Source organism: Musca autumnalis, unplaced genomic scaffold, assembly GCF_047663935.1.
Source record: "Musca autumnalis isolate F117 unplaced genomic scaffold, ASM4766393v1 scaffold_4, whole genome shotgun sequence".
NCBI lineage: Eukaryota > Metazoa > Arthropoda > Insecta > Diptera > Muscidae > Musca > Musca autumnalis.
The window spans coordinates 229,888,454-229,903,190 of record NW_027411977.1 but is presented as its reverse complement, the minus strand read 5'-3'; the positions used below and the strand labels follow the sequence as shown (position 1 = coordinate 229,903,190).

Genomic DNA, 14,737 nt, shown 5'->3' with positions numbered 1-14,737 from the left:
ACAGACTTCATAGGCCTCTAGGCGTGGACTTTCTAAAGAATATTTGGACAGACTTCAAAGGCCTCTAGGCGTGGACTTTCTAAAGAATATTTGGACAGACTTCAAAGGCCTCTAGGCGTGGATTTTCTAAAGAATATTTGGACAGACTACAAAGGACTCTAGGCGTGGATTTTCTAAAGAATATTTGGACAGACTTCAAAGGCCTCCAGGCGTGGATTTTCTAAAGAATATTTGGACAGACTTCAAAGGCCTCTAGGCGTGGTGTTTCTAAAGAATATTTGGACAGACTTCAAAGGCCTCTAGGCGTGGATTTTCTAAACAATATTTGGACAGGCTTCAAAGGCCTCCAGGCGTGGATTTTTTTAACAATATTTGGACAGACTTCAAAGGCCTCTAGGCGTGGTCTTTGTAAAGAATATTTGGACAGACTTCAAAGGCCTCTAGGCGTGGATATTCTAAAGAATATTTGGACAGACTTCAAAGGCCTCTAGGCGTGGATATTCTAAAGAATATTTGGACAGACTTCAAAGGCCTCTAGGCGTGGTCTTTCTAAATAATATTTGGACAGACTTCAAAGGCCTCTAGGCGTGGATATTCTAAAGAATATTTTGACAGACTTCAAAGGCCTCCAGGCGTGGATTTTCTAAAGAATATTTTGACAGACTTCAAAGGCCTCCAGGCGTGGATTTTCTAAAGAATATTTGGACAGACTTCAAAGGCCTCTAGGCGTGGTGTTTTTAAAGAATATTTTGACAGACTTCAAAGGCCTCTAGGCGTGGATTTTCTAAAGAATATTTGGACAGACTTCAAAGGCCTCCAGGCGTGGTCTTTCTAAAGAATATTTGGACAGACTTCAAAGGCCTCCAGGCGTGGATTTTCTAAAGAATATTTGGACAGACTTCAAAGGCCTCCAGGCGTGGTCTTTCTAAAGAATATTTGGACAGACTTCAAAGGCCTCCAGGCGTGGATTTTCTAAAGAATATTTGGACAGACTTCAAAGGCTTCCAGGCGTGGTCTTTCTAAAGAATATTTGGACAGACTTCAAAGGCCTCCAGGCGTGGATTTTCTAAAGAATATTTGGACAGACTTCAAAGGCCTCCAGGCGTGGTCTTTCTAAAGAATATTTGGACAGACTTCAAAGGCCTCCAGGCGTGGATTTTCTAAAGAATATTTGGACAGACTTCAAAGGCCTCTAGTCGTGGATTTTCTCAAGAATATTTGGACAGACTTCAAAGGCCTCTTGGCGTGGATTTTCTAAAGAATATTTGGACAGACTTCAAAGGCCTCTAGTCGTGGATTTTCTAAAGAATATTTGGACAGACTTCAAAGGCCTCTAGTCGTGGATTTTCTAAAGAATATTTGGACAGACTTCAAAGGCCTCTAGTCGTGGATTTTCTAAAGAATATTTGGACAGACTTCAAAGGCCTCTAGGCGTGGATTATGTAAAGAATAAATGGACAGACTTCAAAGGCCTCTAGGCGTGGACTTTCTAAAGAATATTTGGACAGACTTCAAAGGCCTCTAGGCGTGGATTTTCTAAAGAATATTTGGACAGACTACAAGGGCCTCTAGGCGTGGACTTTCTAAAGAATATTTGGACAGACTTCAAAGGCCTCTAGGCGTGGATTTTCTAAAAAATATTTGGACAGACTTCAAAGGTCTCTTGGTGAAGATTTTCTAAAGAATATTTGGACAGACTTCAAGGGCCTCTAGGCGTGGATTTTCTAAAGAATATTTGGATAGACTTCAAAGGCCTATTGGTGAAGATTTTCTAAAGAATATTTGGACAGACTTCAAAAGCCTCTTGGTGAAGATTTTCTAAAGAATATTTGGACAGACTTCAAAGGCCTCTAGGCGGGGATTTTCTAAAGAATATTTGGACAGACTTCAACGGCCTCTAGGCGTGGATTTTCTAAAGAATATTTGGACAGACTTCAAAGGCCTCTAGGTGTGGATTTTCTAAAGAATATTTGGACAGACTTCAAAGGCCTCTTGGTGAAGATTTTCTAAGGAATATTTGGACAGACTTCAAAGGCCTCTAGGCGTGGATTTTCTAAAGAATATTTGGACAGACTTCAAAGGCCTCTAGGTGTGGATTTTCTAAAGAATATTTGGACAGACTTCAAAGGCCTCTAGGTGTGGATTTTCTAAAGAATATTTGGACAGACTTCAAAGGTCTCTAGGTGTGGATTTTCTAAAGAAAACTTTAAATATATTTAGTTATTTCCTTTTTTATTTTTTGTTCACACAACTTTATAATAAATTCAACCCAATTTTTCTAGACACAAAAATTATCATTTCAATTTGCCATCAATCTACAAACTTTATTGTAGGCGTTAATTTACGATCAAATGCAAATATGAGAAATATCAAACTGTGACAGCTGTCATAATATTAATGCAAAAGTTATACATAGTTTATGCGGAACCAAACCCTATAACCAAGCGATTGGTGGCTGTTGTGTAGCCTAGAGTTCTGTCTCTCTCTTACCATTAAACTCAAAGTTGATTTCTTATGTATGAAAATGAATTATGAAAAATTACGACGCATTTATGAAAATTTTATGTTGTTGCCTTTTTTATGTTCCAAAGAACTTCATTATTGAATTCATAATAGAAGAGACTTACACACCCTCATGATATATGGCATATAAAAAAGGCAATAACAAAAAAGCCGGTAATATAATCACAAGAAACTTGGTCACATGAAGGAGACAGTTAAAACTGACAAGCATATAGATAAATATAAACACATTTTATGTCAATGTAAAGGAATTCAAATAATCATTTAAGAGCCTATAGAGAACCACCGTAAAAAAGGCTTCTCTCCACAGGGTTTCCTATAATGCGAATACATTTTTTATCAATGTTGGAGGAGGTGTTTCTTGCTAATTTTCTGGCTAATTTATTTTACAACTCCTTTTTTGTGTGCTTTGCTATTTTCTTCTCTTTTTTTATGCCTACTGCCTATTTTACCACATTTTTTCATGCCATTTGCAGGATTAAAAAATGGCTAAGCAATTTGTCGACCGACCCTTTTGATAATCAAGACCAGTAACAAATTCCATGCTTACACAATTTGTTGTAGCGTTTTTTCTATATTCTATTCCCCTTTTCTTCTTTGTGGGTGATATTCATGTATTTTTATGGTTATTTTTACGTTGTTATTTTTTACAGCTTTTGGTTATCGCACAAGACCCAACAATTTGTCACAAACGAAGAAAAATAGCTGTGAATTATATGCAGGTCCAAAATCATTTTCATTAATCAATGACTGAGGCAATTGTTGTGGCAAAATATTCTTTAGAAAATCCGAGCCTAGATTCCTTTGAAGTTTTTCCAAATATAATTTAGAAAATCCAAGCCTAGACCCCTTTGAAGATTCTAGAAATATTCTCTAGAAAATCCATGACTAGAGGGCTTTGAAGTTGTTCCAAGTATTCTTTAGAAAATCCAAGCCTAGAGGCCTTTGAAGAATTTACAAATATTCTTTAGAAAATCCACGCCTAGAGGCCTTTGAAGTCTGTCCAAATATTCTTTAGAAAATCCACGCCTAGAAGCCTTTGAAGTCTGTCCAAATATTCTTTAGAAAATCCACGCCTAGAGGCCTTTGAAGTCTGTCCAAATATTCTTTAGAAAATCCACGCCTAGAGGCCTTTGAAGTCTGTCCAAATATTCTTTAGAAAATCCACGCCTAGAGGCCTTTGAAGAAATTACAAATATTCTTTAGAAAATCCACGCCTAGAAGCCTTTGAAGTCTGTCCAAATATTCTTTAGAAAATCCACGCCTAGAGGCCTTTGAAGTCTGTCCAAATATTCTTTAGAAAATCCACGCCTAGAGGCCTTTGAAGAATTTACAAATATTCTTTAGAAAATCCACGCCTAGAGGCCTTTGAAGTCTGTCCAAATATTCTTTAGAAAATCCACGCCTAGACCTTTGAAGAATTTACAAATATTCTTTAGAAAATCCACGCCTAGAGGCCTTTGAAGTCTGTCCAAATATTCTTTAGAAAATCCACGCCTAGAGGCCTTTAAAGTTGTTCCAAATATTCTTTAGAAAATCCACGCCTAGAGGCCTTTAAAGTTGTTCCAAATATTCTTTAGAAAATCCACGCCTAGAGGCCTTTAAAGTTGTTCCAAATATTCTTTAGAAAATCCACGCCTAGAGGCCTTTAAAGTTGTTCCAAATATTCTTTAGAAAATCCACGCCTAGAGGCCTTTAAAGTTGTTCCAAATATTCTTTAGAAAATCCACGCCTAGAGGCCTTTAAAGTTGTTCCAAATATTCTTTAGAAAATCCACGCCTAGAGGCCTTTAAAGTTGTTCCAAATATTCTTTAGAAAATCCACGCCTAGAGGCCTTTAAAGTTGTTCCAAATATTCTTTAGAAAATCCACGCCTAGAGGCCTTTAAAGTTGTTCCAAATATTCTTTAGAAAATCCACGCCTAGAGGCCTTTAAAGTTGTTCCAAATATTCTTTAGAAAATCCACGCCTAGAGGCCTTTAAAGTTGTTCCAAATATTCTTTAGAAAATCCACGCCTAGAGGCCTTTAAAGTTGTTCCAAATATTCTTTAGAAAATCCACGCCTAGAGGCCTTTAAAGTTGTTCCAAATATTCTTTAGAAAATCCACGCCTAGAGGCCTTTAAAGTTGTTCCAAATATTCTTTAGAAAATCCACGCCTAGAGGCCTTTAAAGTTGTTCCAAATATTCTTTAGAAAATCCACGCCTAGAGCTTTTGACGAATTTGCAAATATTCTTTAGAGGATTTGAAGAGTTTAGAAATATTCTTTGGAAAATCCACGCCTAGAGGGCTTTGAAGTTTTTTCAAATATTCTTTGGGAAATCCACGCTTAGAGGACTTTGAAGAGTTAAGAAATATTCGTTGGAAAATCCACGCCTAGAGGGCTTTGAAGTTGTTCCAAATATTCTTTAGAAAATCCACGCTTAGAGGACTTTGAAGAGTTTAGAAATATTCTTTGGTAAATCCACGCCTAGAGGGCTTTGAAGTTGTTCCAAATATTCTTTAGAAAATCCACACCTAGAGGCCTTTGAAGTCTGTACAAATATTCTTTAGGAAATCCACGTCTAGATACCTTTGAAGTTGTTCCAAATATTCTTTAGGAAAACCAAGCCTAGAGGCCTTTGAAGAGTTTCTAAATATTTTTTAGATAATCCACGCCCAGAGGCCTTTAAAGAGTTTGTAAATATTCTTTAGAAAATCCACGCCTAGAGGCCTTTAGGGACCTCTTAAATTAACTTCACAATACCAAGAATATGTGGTCCTTAGCCTCCTCCGGAAATATATATTAATAGCCCATGTTTATGTAACCCTTGGCACTTAAACTAAATATTCTTTCAGATGACCTTGGGTGCGTATAAGTAATATTAATGTTTGGGTATTTTCAAAGATTAGAGAATACTTAAAAGAAACGAATTGATAATACTGTACCTAAGGTGGGATCTTGTTGCCAAGATGTGCCTTTGATTTACTCCACAGCAATAGTTCATGTGTGCAGCCTCTAAACCGCCTATTTCAATGGAATTTTGGGAATTTTTCATGATAAAAATTGCCAGAAATTATTTAATGGTTTCCCTCTACACGAAGGACCATTATTTTAAACTCAATCATGATTTGCCATCATAATGACGTTGATTGTCATTAAAAAGCTCAAACGACACTTTCCTTACACTCATTTATATTCAAATTTAAACATTATTTCATTTAAAAAGTTCTCAAAATATTCCTACAAAAGAGGAAAATTCTCTTCGTTCTGGTGCAACACAGTGCTTCTTAGTGTCTTGTATATATTCTTTGCCACAAATTGTAATGATTCCAAACTCATCCTTAGTACCACATTCTGGATGACAGCATTGCTTTATTCCACAAAACCTTAACCTCTCAACTCGGGTCTGTTTGTCATACTTAAATACACAAAAGTTTCTCCTTTGAACATTGGAAATGAATTTGTTTGACTTTTTCAGATGATAATGACGATGGTGTTGCTGATGCTATTCTGCTACAAATGATGACAAATGAAGTTTTAATGATGTGGTTTTTGTTGCAAATGGAAATGTTTACCCAAATGCAGAACTATGACAACGCTCACCAACAAAACTGAAACCTCCCCAGAGTAAACATTTTAGGGAAACGCGTGAATTTCTGTGGTTTCGCCTTTGTGACAATGGAACAAACACTGGTGGCAACGCGATGCTGGCGACAGCATTGCTGACTTTTCTAATTCAAAACCATAGAGATGCGTTTTAAAGACACTTTAATGAGAAAAGTTTTAGCAACAGCCCAGATGCCATCCCCTCCCTAGCACCACCTCCTCGTTTTTTAATTAATATTAAAAATTGTCACTTTGTTTTGGAATTTTGCGTTCATTCATTCATTTTGTTTGCCTTCGAAACAAATGGAAAATTAGAAACCATCTTTGTTTGTAGTGCCATTCAAAAGAATGCCAACATTTTCTTTTATTTCAATTCGTTTTATTTTTGCTTGGCAGTGGGTGTTTCTGCCACTTCATAATCCTCATTTTGCTGTCGTCTGTGCCTGTGTGCCCACCAAAAGTTATGGCACATAATTTGTCACTACAAATCCTAGCTCGCAAAAAAAAAGAAGAAGAAATTCAAGGCACGTTCCGAATAGCCTCCTGAATTTAACACATAAATATAACTCCCTCCCATATACTAGACATTCCATGCATTCAGACAATAAACTATTGGTGCAGGAGAAGGAAGATATAGTAAGGAGGGTGGTATGAACAGAAAATCTTACACCCATAGAGGCCTTTAAAGTTGTTCCAAATATTCTTTAGAAAATCCACGCCTAGAGGCCTTTAAAGTTGTTCCAAATATTCTTTAGAAAATCCACGCCTAGAGGCCTTTAAAGTTGTTCCAAATATTCTTTAGAAAATCCACGCCTAGAGGCCTTTAAAGTTGTTCCAAATATTCTTTAGAAAATCCACGCCTAGAGGCCTTTAAAGTTGTTCCAAATATTCTTTAGAAAATCCACGCCTAGAGGCCTTTAAAGTTGTTCCAAATATTCTTTAGAAAATCCACGCCTAGAGGCCTTTAAAGTTGTTCCAAATATTCTTTAGAAAATCCACGCCTAGAGGCCTTTAAAGTTGTTCCAAATATTCTTTAGAAAATCCACGCCTAGAGGCCTTTAAAGTTGTTCCAAATATTCTTTAGAAAATCCACGCCTAGAGGCCTTTAAAGTTGTTCCAAATATTCTTTAGAAAATCCACGCCTAGAGGCCTTTAAAGTTGTTCCAAATATTCTTTAGAAAATCCACGCCTAGAGGCCTTTAAAGTTGTTCCAAATATTCTTTAGAAAATCCACGCCTAGAGGCCTTTAAAGTTGTTCCAAATATTCTTTAGAAAATCCACGCCTAGAGGCCTTTAAAGTTGTTCCAAATATTCTTTAGAAAATCCACGCCTAGAGGCCTTTAAAGTTGTTCCAAATATTCTTTAGAAAATCCACGCCTAGAGGCCTTTAAAGTTGTTCCAAATATTCTTTAGAAAATCCACGCCTAGAGGCCTTTAAAGTTGTTCCAAATATTCTTTAGAAAATCCACGCCTAGAGGCCTTTAAAGTTGTTCCAAATATTCTTTAGAAAATCCACGCCTAGAGGCCTTTAAAGTTGTTCCAAATATTCTTTAGAAAATCCACGCCTAGAGGCCTTTAAAGTTGTTCCAAATATTCTTTAGAAAATCCACGCCTAGAGGCCTTTAAAGTTGTTCCAAATATTCTTTAGAAAATCCACGCCTAGAGGCCTTTAAAGTTGTTCCAAATATTCTTTAGAAAATCCACGCCTAGAGGCCTTTAAAGTTGTTCCAAATATTCTTTAGAAAATCCACGCCTAGAGGCCTTTAAAGTTGTTCCAAATATTCTTTAGAAAATCCACGCCTAGAGGCCTTTAAAGTTGTTCCAAATATTCTTTAGAAAATCCACGCCTAGAGGCCTTTAAAGTTGTTCCAAATATTCTTTAGAAAATCCACGCCTAGAGGCCTTTAAAGTTGTTCCAAATATTCTTTAGAAAATCCACGCCTAGAGGCCTTTAAAGTTGTTCCAAATATTCTTTAGAAAATCCACGCCTAGAGGCCTTTAAAGTTGTTCCAAATATTCTTTAGAAAATCCACGCCTAGAGGCCTTTAAAGTTGTTCCAAATATTCTTTAGAAAATCCACGCCTAGAGGCCTTTAAAGTTGTTCCAAATATTCTTTAGAAAATCCACGCCTAGAGGCCTTTAAAGTTGTTCCAAATATTCTTTAGAAAATCCACGCCTAGAGGCCTTTAAAGTTGTTCCAAATATTCTTTAGAAAATCCACGCCTAGAGGCCTTTAAAGTTGTTCCAAATATTCTTTAGAAAATCCACGCCTAGAGGCCTTTAAAGTTGTTCCAAATATTCTTTAGAAAATCCACGCCTAGAGGCCTTTAAAGTTGTTCCAAATATTCTTTAGAAAATCCACGCCTAGAGGCCTTTAAAGTTGTTCCAAATATTCTTTAGAAAATCCACGCCTAGAGGCCTTTAAAGTTGTTCCAAATATTCTTTAGAAAATCCACGCCTAGAGGCCTTTAAAGTTGTTCCAAATATTCTTTAGAAAATCCACGCCTAGAGGCCTTTAAAGTTGTTCCAAATATTCTTTAGAAAATCCACGCCTAGAGGCCTTTAAAGTTGTTCCAAATATTCTTTAGAAAATCCACGCCTAGAGGCCTTTAAAGTTGTTCCAAATATTCTTTAGAAAATCCACGCCTAGAGGCCTTTAAAGTTGTTCCAAATATTCTTTAGAAAATCCACGCCTAGAGGCCTTTAAAGTTGTTCCAAATATTCTTTAGAAAATCCACGCCTAGAGGCCTTTAAAGTTGTTCCAAATATTCTTTAGAAAATCCACGCCTAGAGGCCTTTAAAGTTGTTCCAAATATTCTTTAGAAAATCCACGCCTAGAGGCCTTTAAAGTTGTTCCAAATATTCTTTAGAAAATCCACGCCTAGAGGCCTTTAAAGTTGTTCCAAATATTCTTTAGAAAATCCACGCCTAGAGGCCTTTAAAGTTGTTCCAAATATTCTTTAGAACATCCACGCCTAGAGGCCTTTGAAGGTTCACCAAATATTCTTTAGAAAATCCACGCCTAGAGGCCTTTAAAGTTGTTCCAAATATTCTTTAGAAAATCCACGCCTAGAGGCCTTTAAAGTTGTTCCAAATATTCTTTAGAAAATCCACGCCTAGAGGCCTTTAAAGTTGTTCCAAATATTCTTTAGAAAATCCACGCCTAGAGGCCTTTAAAGTTGTTCCAAATATTCTTTAGAAAATCCACGCCTAGAGGCCTTTAAAGTTGTTCCAAATATTCTTTAGAAAATCCACGCCTAGAGGCCTTTAAAGTTGTTCCAAACATTCTTTAGAAAATCCACGCCTAGAGGCCTTTAAAGTTGTTCCAAATATTCTTTAGAAAATCCACGCCTAGAGGCCTTTAAAGTTGTTCCAAATATTCTTTAGAACATCCACGCCTAGAGGCCTTTGAAGGTTCACCAAATATTCTTTAGAAAATCCACGCCTAGAGGCCTTTAAAGTTGTTCCAAATATTCTTTAGAAAATCCACGCCTAGAGGCCTTTGAAGGTTCACCAAATATTCTTTAGAAAATCCACGCCTAGAGGCCTTTGAAGGTTCACCAAATATTCTTTAGAAAAGCCACGCCTAGAGGCCTTTGAAGGTTCACCAAATATTCTTTAGAAAAGCCACGCCTAGAGGCCATTGAAGGTTCACCAAATATTCTTTAGAAAATCCACGCCTAGAGGCCTTTGAAGGTTCACCAAATATTCTTTAGAAAATCCACGCCTAGAGGCCTTTGAAGGTTCACCAAATATTCTTTAGAAAATCCACGCCTAGAGGCCTTTGAAGGTTCACCAAATATTCTTTAGAAAATCCACGCCTAGAGGCCTTTGAAGGTTCACCAAATATTCTTTAGAAAATCCACGCCTAGAGGCCTTTGAAGGTTCACCAAATATTCTTTAGAAAATCCACGCCTAGAGGCCTTTGAAGGTTCACCAAATATTCTTTAGAAAATCCACGCCTAGAGGCGTTTGAAGGTTCACCAAATATTCGTTAGAAAATCCGCGCCTTGAGGCGTTTGAAGGTTCACCAAATATTCGTTAGAAAATCCATGCCTAGAGGCCTTTGAAGGTTCTCCAAATATTCTTTAGAAAATCCACGCCTAGAGGCCTTTGAAGTTTCACCAAATATTCTTTAGAAAATCCACGCCTAGAGCATATCGAGCTCTATAAAAGCGATTATCTAAAGGAATTTTCCTGCTCACTTCAACCTACCTCGTAGCCACATTTTCTTATCAAAAGCAAATCTTAAGGGATATTGTTTTCATAGGTTTCTTTCACAAAAATATGTTTGGGTGTGAGCATTCATTTATCCTCCCAGCCAGCCATTAGTCTTTATTACATTTGGAGCTTTCTTTTATTTAATTCTGTTCATGATATTGTCCATATGCCAATTAATCATATTTGCCTGACTTTTAGGTCGTTGGTTGGCGGCATCGGTAACTTTTACAGAAAATTTCCCCCAAGATTTCCATTTAGTTTTTCTGGCATTTCCAACAAAACATTATGACATATTTATTTATGGGGAAACATTACATTAGGTTTAGGAGGAAATGTGTTTTGGCAAACAAGGCTCCATAAGCATCCTGGAGGGGAAAAATCTCCTCAACCATTTTGAGTTTTGGTGTGGCTAAAAAAAGTTTCTTGGTGCTAAGCCACTTCCTCCTTGCTGATGATAAATTTGTTATTAACAAAAAAATATTGTTAGCCAAGTTGTTAGCCATGCCATAAATATTAAGTAAAGTAAACAGAAATTTATTTACAAACAAACAACTCAAAACTATGTATGCCAGGGTGCACAACCGCTCCACAACATTTCCAAATATAAGAAAATGTGTTTTTAAAATGTTGTATGACATATTGGCCACATTAGTTTGTTTGACAGTTTCAGGCTTCGCCGTTTCCACTTTGCATTAGTGAAAGGTTGGCTGGCAATTATTTTGTCAAGTTTAGCGGAAAATTGTTTTCAAAATACATATATTTGAAATTTAGATTTCTGACAGTTCAAACAAATAGATAAAACGAAAAAAAACTGTGGAAGAGATTTATCACCAAGGCAAATCTAAATGGAATTGACCAATGCCGTGGCACTTGTCACTACTAGTGGACATGTTGAAAAAGGAATTGAAATGCAACTTTATTGCTGTTGGTTATTGAGATGGAGATTAAGGAATGTTGGGGAAAGGTTATTTTGCATAAGAGGAAGATAAAAATTAGATAAGTAACTTAGTAGGTTTTTATTTTATAGAATTTATTTTAAAATATGAGAACGTAGAAGCTGCATACAACAATTCCTTGAATAGTGTAAAGAAAGTGCATCTCTTGGCAGTGGTTTGCCTTCATTGGTGCCGCAATATCAATTCGTTTCATCGAAATATTAAAGGATGTTCAAAAGTACCCATTAATTAATATTAGTTATACGCACGACAGGCCTTTGATTTTTCAAGACTTTTTAAGAATATTTGCAGGTCTTTAAGGGCCCCATAGGCGTGGATTTTCTAAAGAATATAAGGAAAGTCTTTAGAGGTTCCTAGGCGTGCATTTCTAAAGAATTTAAGACGGGTCTTTAATAACCCCTAGGCGTGGATTTTCTAAAGAATATAAAGGGAGGTCTTTAAAAACCCTTAGGAGTGATTTTTCTAAAGAACGCCCCAGACGTGGATTTTCTAAAGAATATAAGGGAGGTCTTTAAAGGCCTTCAGGCGTGGATTTTCTAAAGAATATAAGGGAGGTCTTAAAAAGCCTTCAGGCGTGGATTTTCTAAAGAATATAAAGGAGTTTGTTAAAAGACACTGGGCGTGGATTTTCCAAAGAATATAAGGGAGGTCTTTAAAGGCCTTCAGGCGTGGATTTTCTAAAGAATATAAGGGAGGTCTTTAAAGGCCTTCAGGCGTGGATTTTCTAAAGAATATAACGGGAGGTCTTTAAAGGCCTTCAGGCGTGGATTTTCTAAAGAATATAAGGGAGGCCTTTAAAGGCCTTCAGGCGTGGATTTTCTTAAGAATATAAGGGAGGTCTTTAAAGGCCTTCAGGCTTGGATTTTCTAAAGAATATAACGGGAGGTCTTTAAAGGCCTTCAGGCGTGGATTTTCTAAAGAATATAACGGGAGGTCTTTAAAGGCCTTCAGGCGTGGATTTTCTAAAGAATATAACGGGAGGTCTTTAAAGGCCTTCAGGCGTGGATTTTCTAAAGAATATAAGGGAGGTCTTTAAAGGCCTTCAGGCGTGGATTTTCTAAAGAACATAAGGGAGGTGTTTAAAGACCGAAAGGCGTGGAGTTTCTGAAGAATATAAGGGAGGTCTTTAAAGGCCTTCAGGCGTGGATTTTCTAAAGAATATAAGGGAGGTATTTAAAGGCCTTCAGGCGTGGATTTTCTAAAGAATATAATGGAGGTTTTTAAAGGCCACTAGGTGTGAATTCTAAAGAATATAATGGAGGTTTTTAAAGGCCACTAGGTGTGAATTCTAAAGAATATAATGGAGGTTTTTAAAGGCCACTAGGTGTGAATTCTAAAGAATATAAGGGAGGTATTTAAAGGCCATCAGGCGTGGATTTTCTTCGGTGGTCTTCTATTGCATAGACGACCCTTGCGGTTAACTTCTATTCCAAAGAAAACCCTACTTGGTTTTCCATTCCAAGGAAGACCCCTACGGTCGTTTTCCGCTCCACAACAGACTTCTACGGTGGTCTTCTGTTCTATAGAAGGCCTCTAGAGTCGTCTTCTCTTCTATAGAAGGCCCCTAGGGTCGTCTTCTGTTCTACAGAAGCCGTCTACGGCGTTCTTCTGTTTAATAGAAGACCGCTACGGTGATCTACTATTCTATAGAAGACGTCTATGGTGGTCTTATATTCTACAGAAGCACCCTACCATGGTCTTCTATTCTATAGAAGACCCATACGGTGGTTTTTTATTCTATAGAAGACTATTCCATAGAAGAACCCTACGGTGGCTTTCTATTCTATAGATGGCGTTGTATTCTATAGAACACTCCTTTAGATGTCTTCAATTTTATAGAAGAACACCTTGGATGTTGGTATCCTTCCCACATAGAACTTTTAAACGATTTTTTTACAGAAGGAATTTAAGATTACTTCTTCTGAAAAAAACTCCTTCAAATGCCTTATTCCCATGGAAGCCATTCAAAGGGTCCTCTTTCCTAGAAGACCTTTAATAGGTATTGTCTCCATAGAAGTCCTTCAAAGGGTCTTCTTCCCATAGAAGCCCTCCAAAGGGACTTTTTTCCCACAGAACACCTTCAGAGATCTTCTTTCCATTGAAGACATGTAGACGCTGTTGTTCCAATAAAAGAACTGTGACACATATCTTCTTCTTTCAATAGAAAACCTGTAGAAGACTTCCTTCCCACAGATGACATTTGGAAAGTCGTTTCCCATAGAAAGCGCGTGGAAGATCTTCTTCACATAGAAGGCTTACAGAGGTTATTATACCTAATGAAGATCTTTAGAAGGTCTTCTTCCCAAAGAAGGCTGTTAGAAGGTCTTTTTTCTAGAGAAGACCTTAGAAATGTCTTCCTCCAAAAAAAAAAAAAAAAAAAAAAAAAAAAAAAAAAAAAAAAAAACACCTTCAACATGGCTTTTTGCTTTCAAAATATCTTCTTCTTATACAATAGCTTAAAAAATCGTTAGAAATCCAGGTTTGTGAAGTCCTACCAGTTCCCCTAAAATTCTTAAAAAATCACGTTTGCGGACCTTTTGTGGTCCCCTAAATTTCTTTTAAAATCCCTGTTTATGGGCTTTAAGTGTTCGACGTAATGGAGGCATAGTGGTCTCGCCTTGTAGCATTTAGCGACTTCGCAAATATTCTTCAGAAAATCCACGCCTCTTTGAAGGCCTCACAAATATTCCTTCGAAATCCCCGTCTTGTGGCTTTAGAGATCTCGCAAGCTATTCTCCAGAAAATCCACGGCTTGTTGCCTTTGAAAGCCTTAAAAATACTCGTTAGAAAATCCTCATATTGTGACCTCTAGAAAAGTCGCAAATACTCTTTAGAAAATCCCCACCTTGTGACCTGTCGAGACATGTCAAATGTTCTTTAGAAAATCCTCGCCTTGTGGTATTTTGAGAACTCGCAAATATTCTTTAGAAAATCCTCGCCTTGTGGTATTTTGAGAACTCGCAAATATTCTTTAGAAAATCCTCGCCTTGTGGTATTTTGAGAACTCGCAAATATTCTTTAGAAAATCCTCGCCTTGTGGTATTTTGAGAACTCGCAAATATTCTTTAGAAAATCCTCGCCTTGTGGCCTTTTGAGACCTCGCAAATATTCTTTAGATAATCCACGCCTTGTGGCCTTTTGAGACCTCACAAATATTCTTTAGGAAATCCACGCCTTGTGGCCTTTTGAGACCTCGCAAATATTCTTTTGGAAATCCACGCCTTGTGGCCTTTTGAGACCTCGCAAATATTCTTTAGAAAATCCACGTCTTGTGGCCTTTTGAGACCTTGCACATATTCTTTAGGAAATCCACGCCTTGTTGCCTTTTGAGACCTCGCACATATTCTTTAGGAAATCCACGCTTTTTGGCTTTTAGAAATCTTAGAAAATTTTGGAATTTCACGCCTTATGGTCTTAGAAGACCTTATAAATATTCTTTAGACAATCCAGG

At 37.1% G+C, this 14,737-nt stretch overlaps 1 protein-coding gene across 2 annotated transcripts in view; it reads right to left on the bottom strand.

Annotated features, from left to right (window-relative positions):
* The window catches only part of fz (frizzled class receptor), a 320,654-nt gene that overhangs the window by 192,596 nt on the left and 113,321 nt on the right, over positions 1-14,737 (bottom strand). The gene's annotated exons all lie outside the window — the stretch shown is intronic.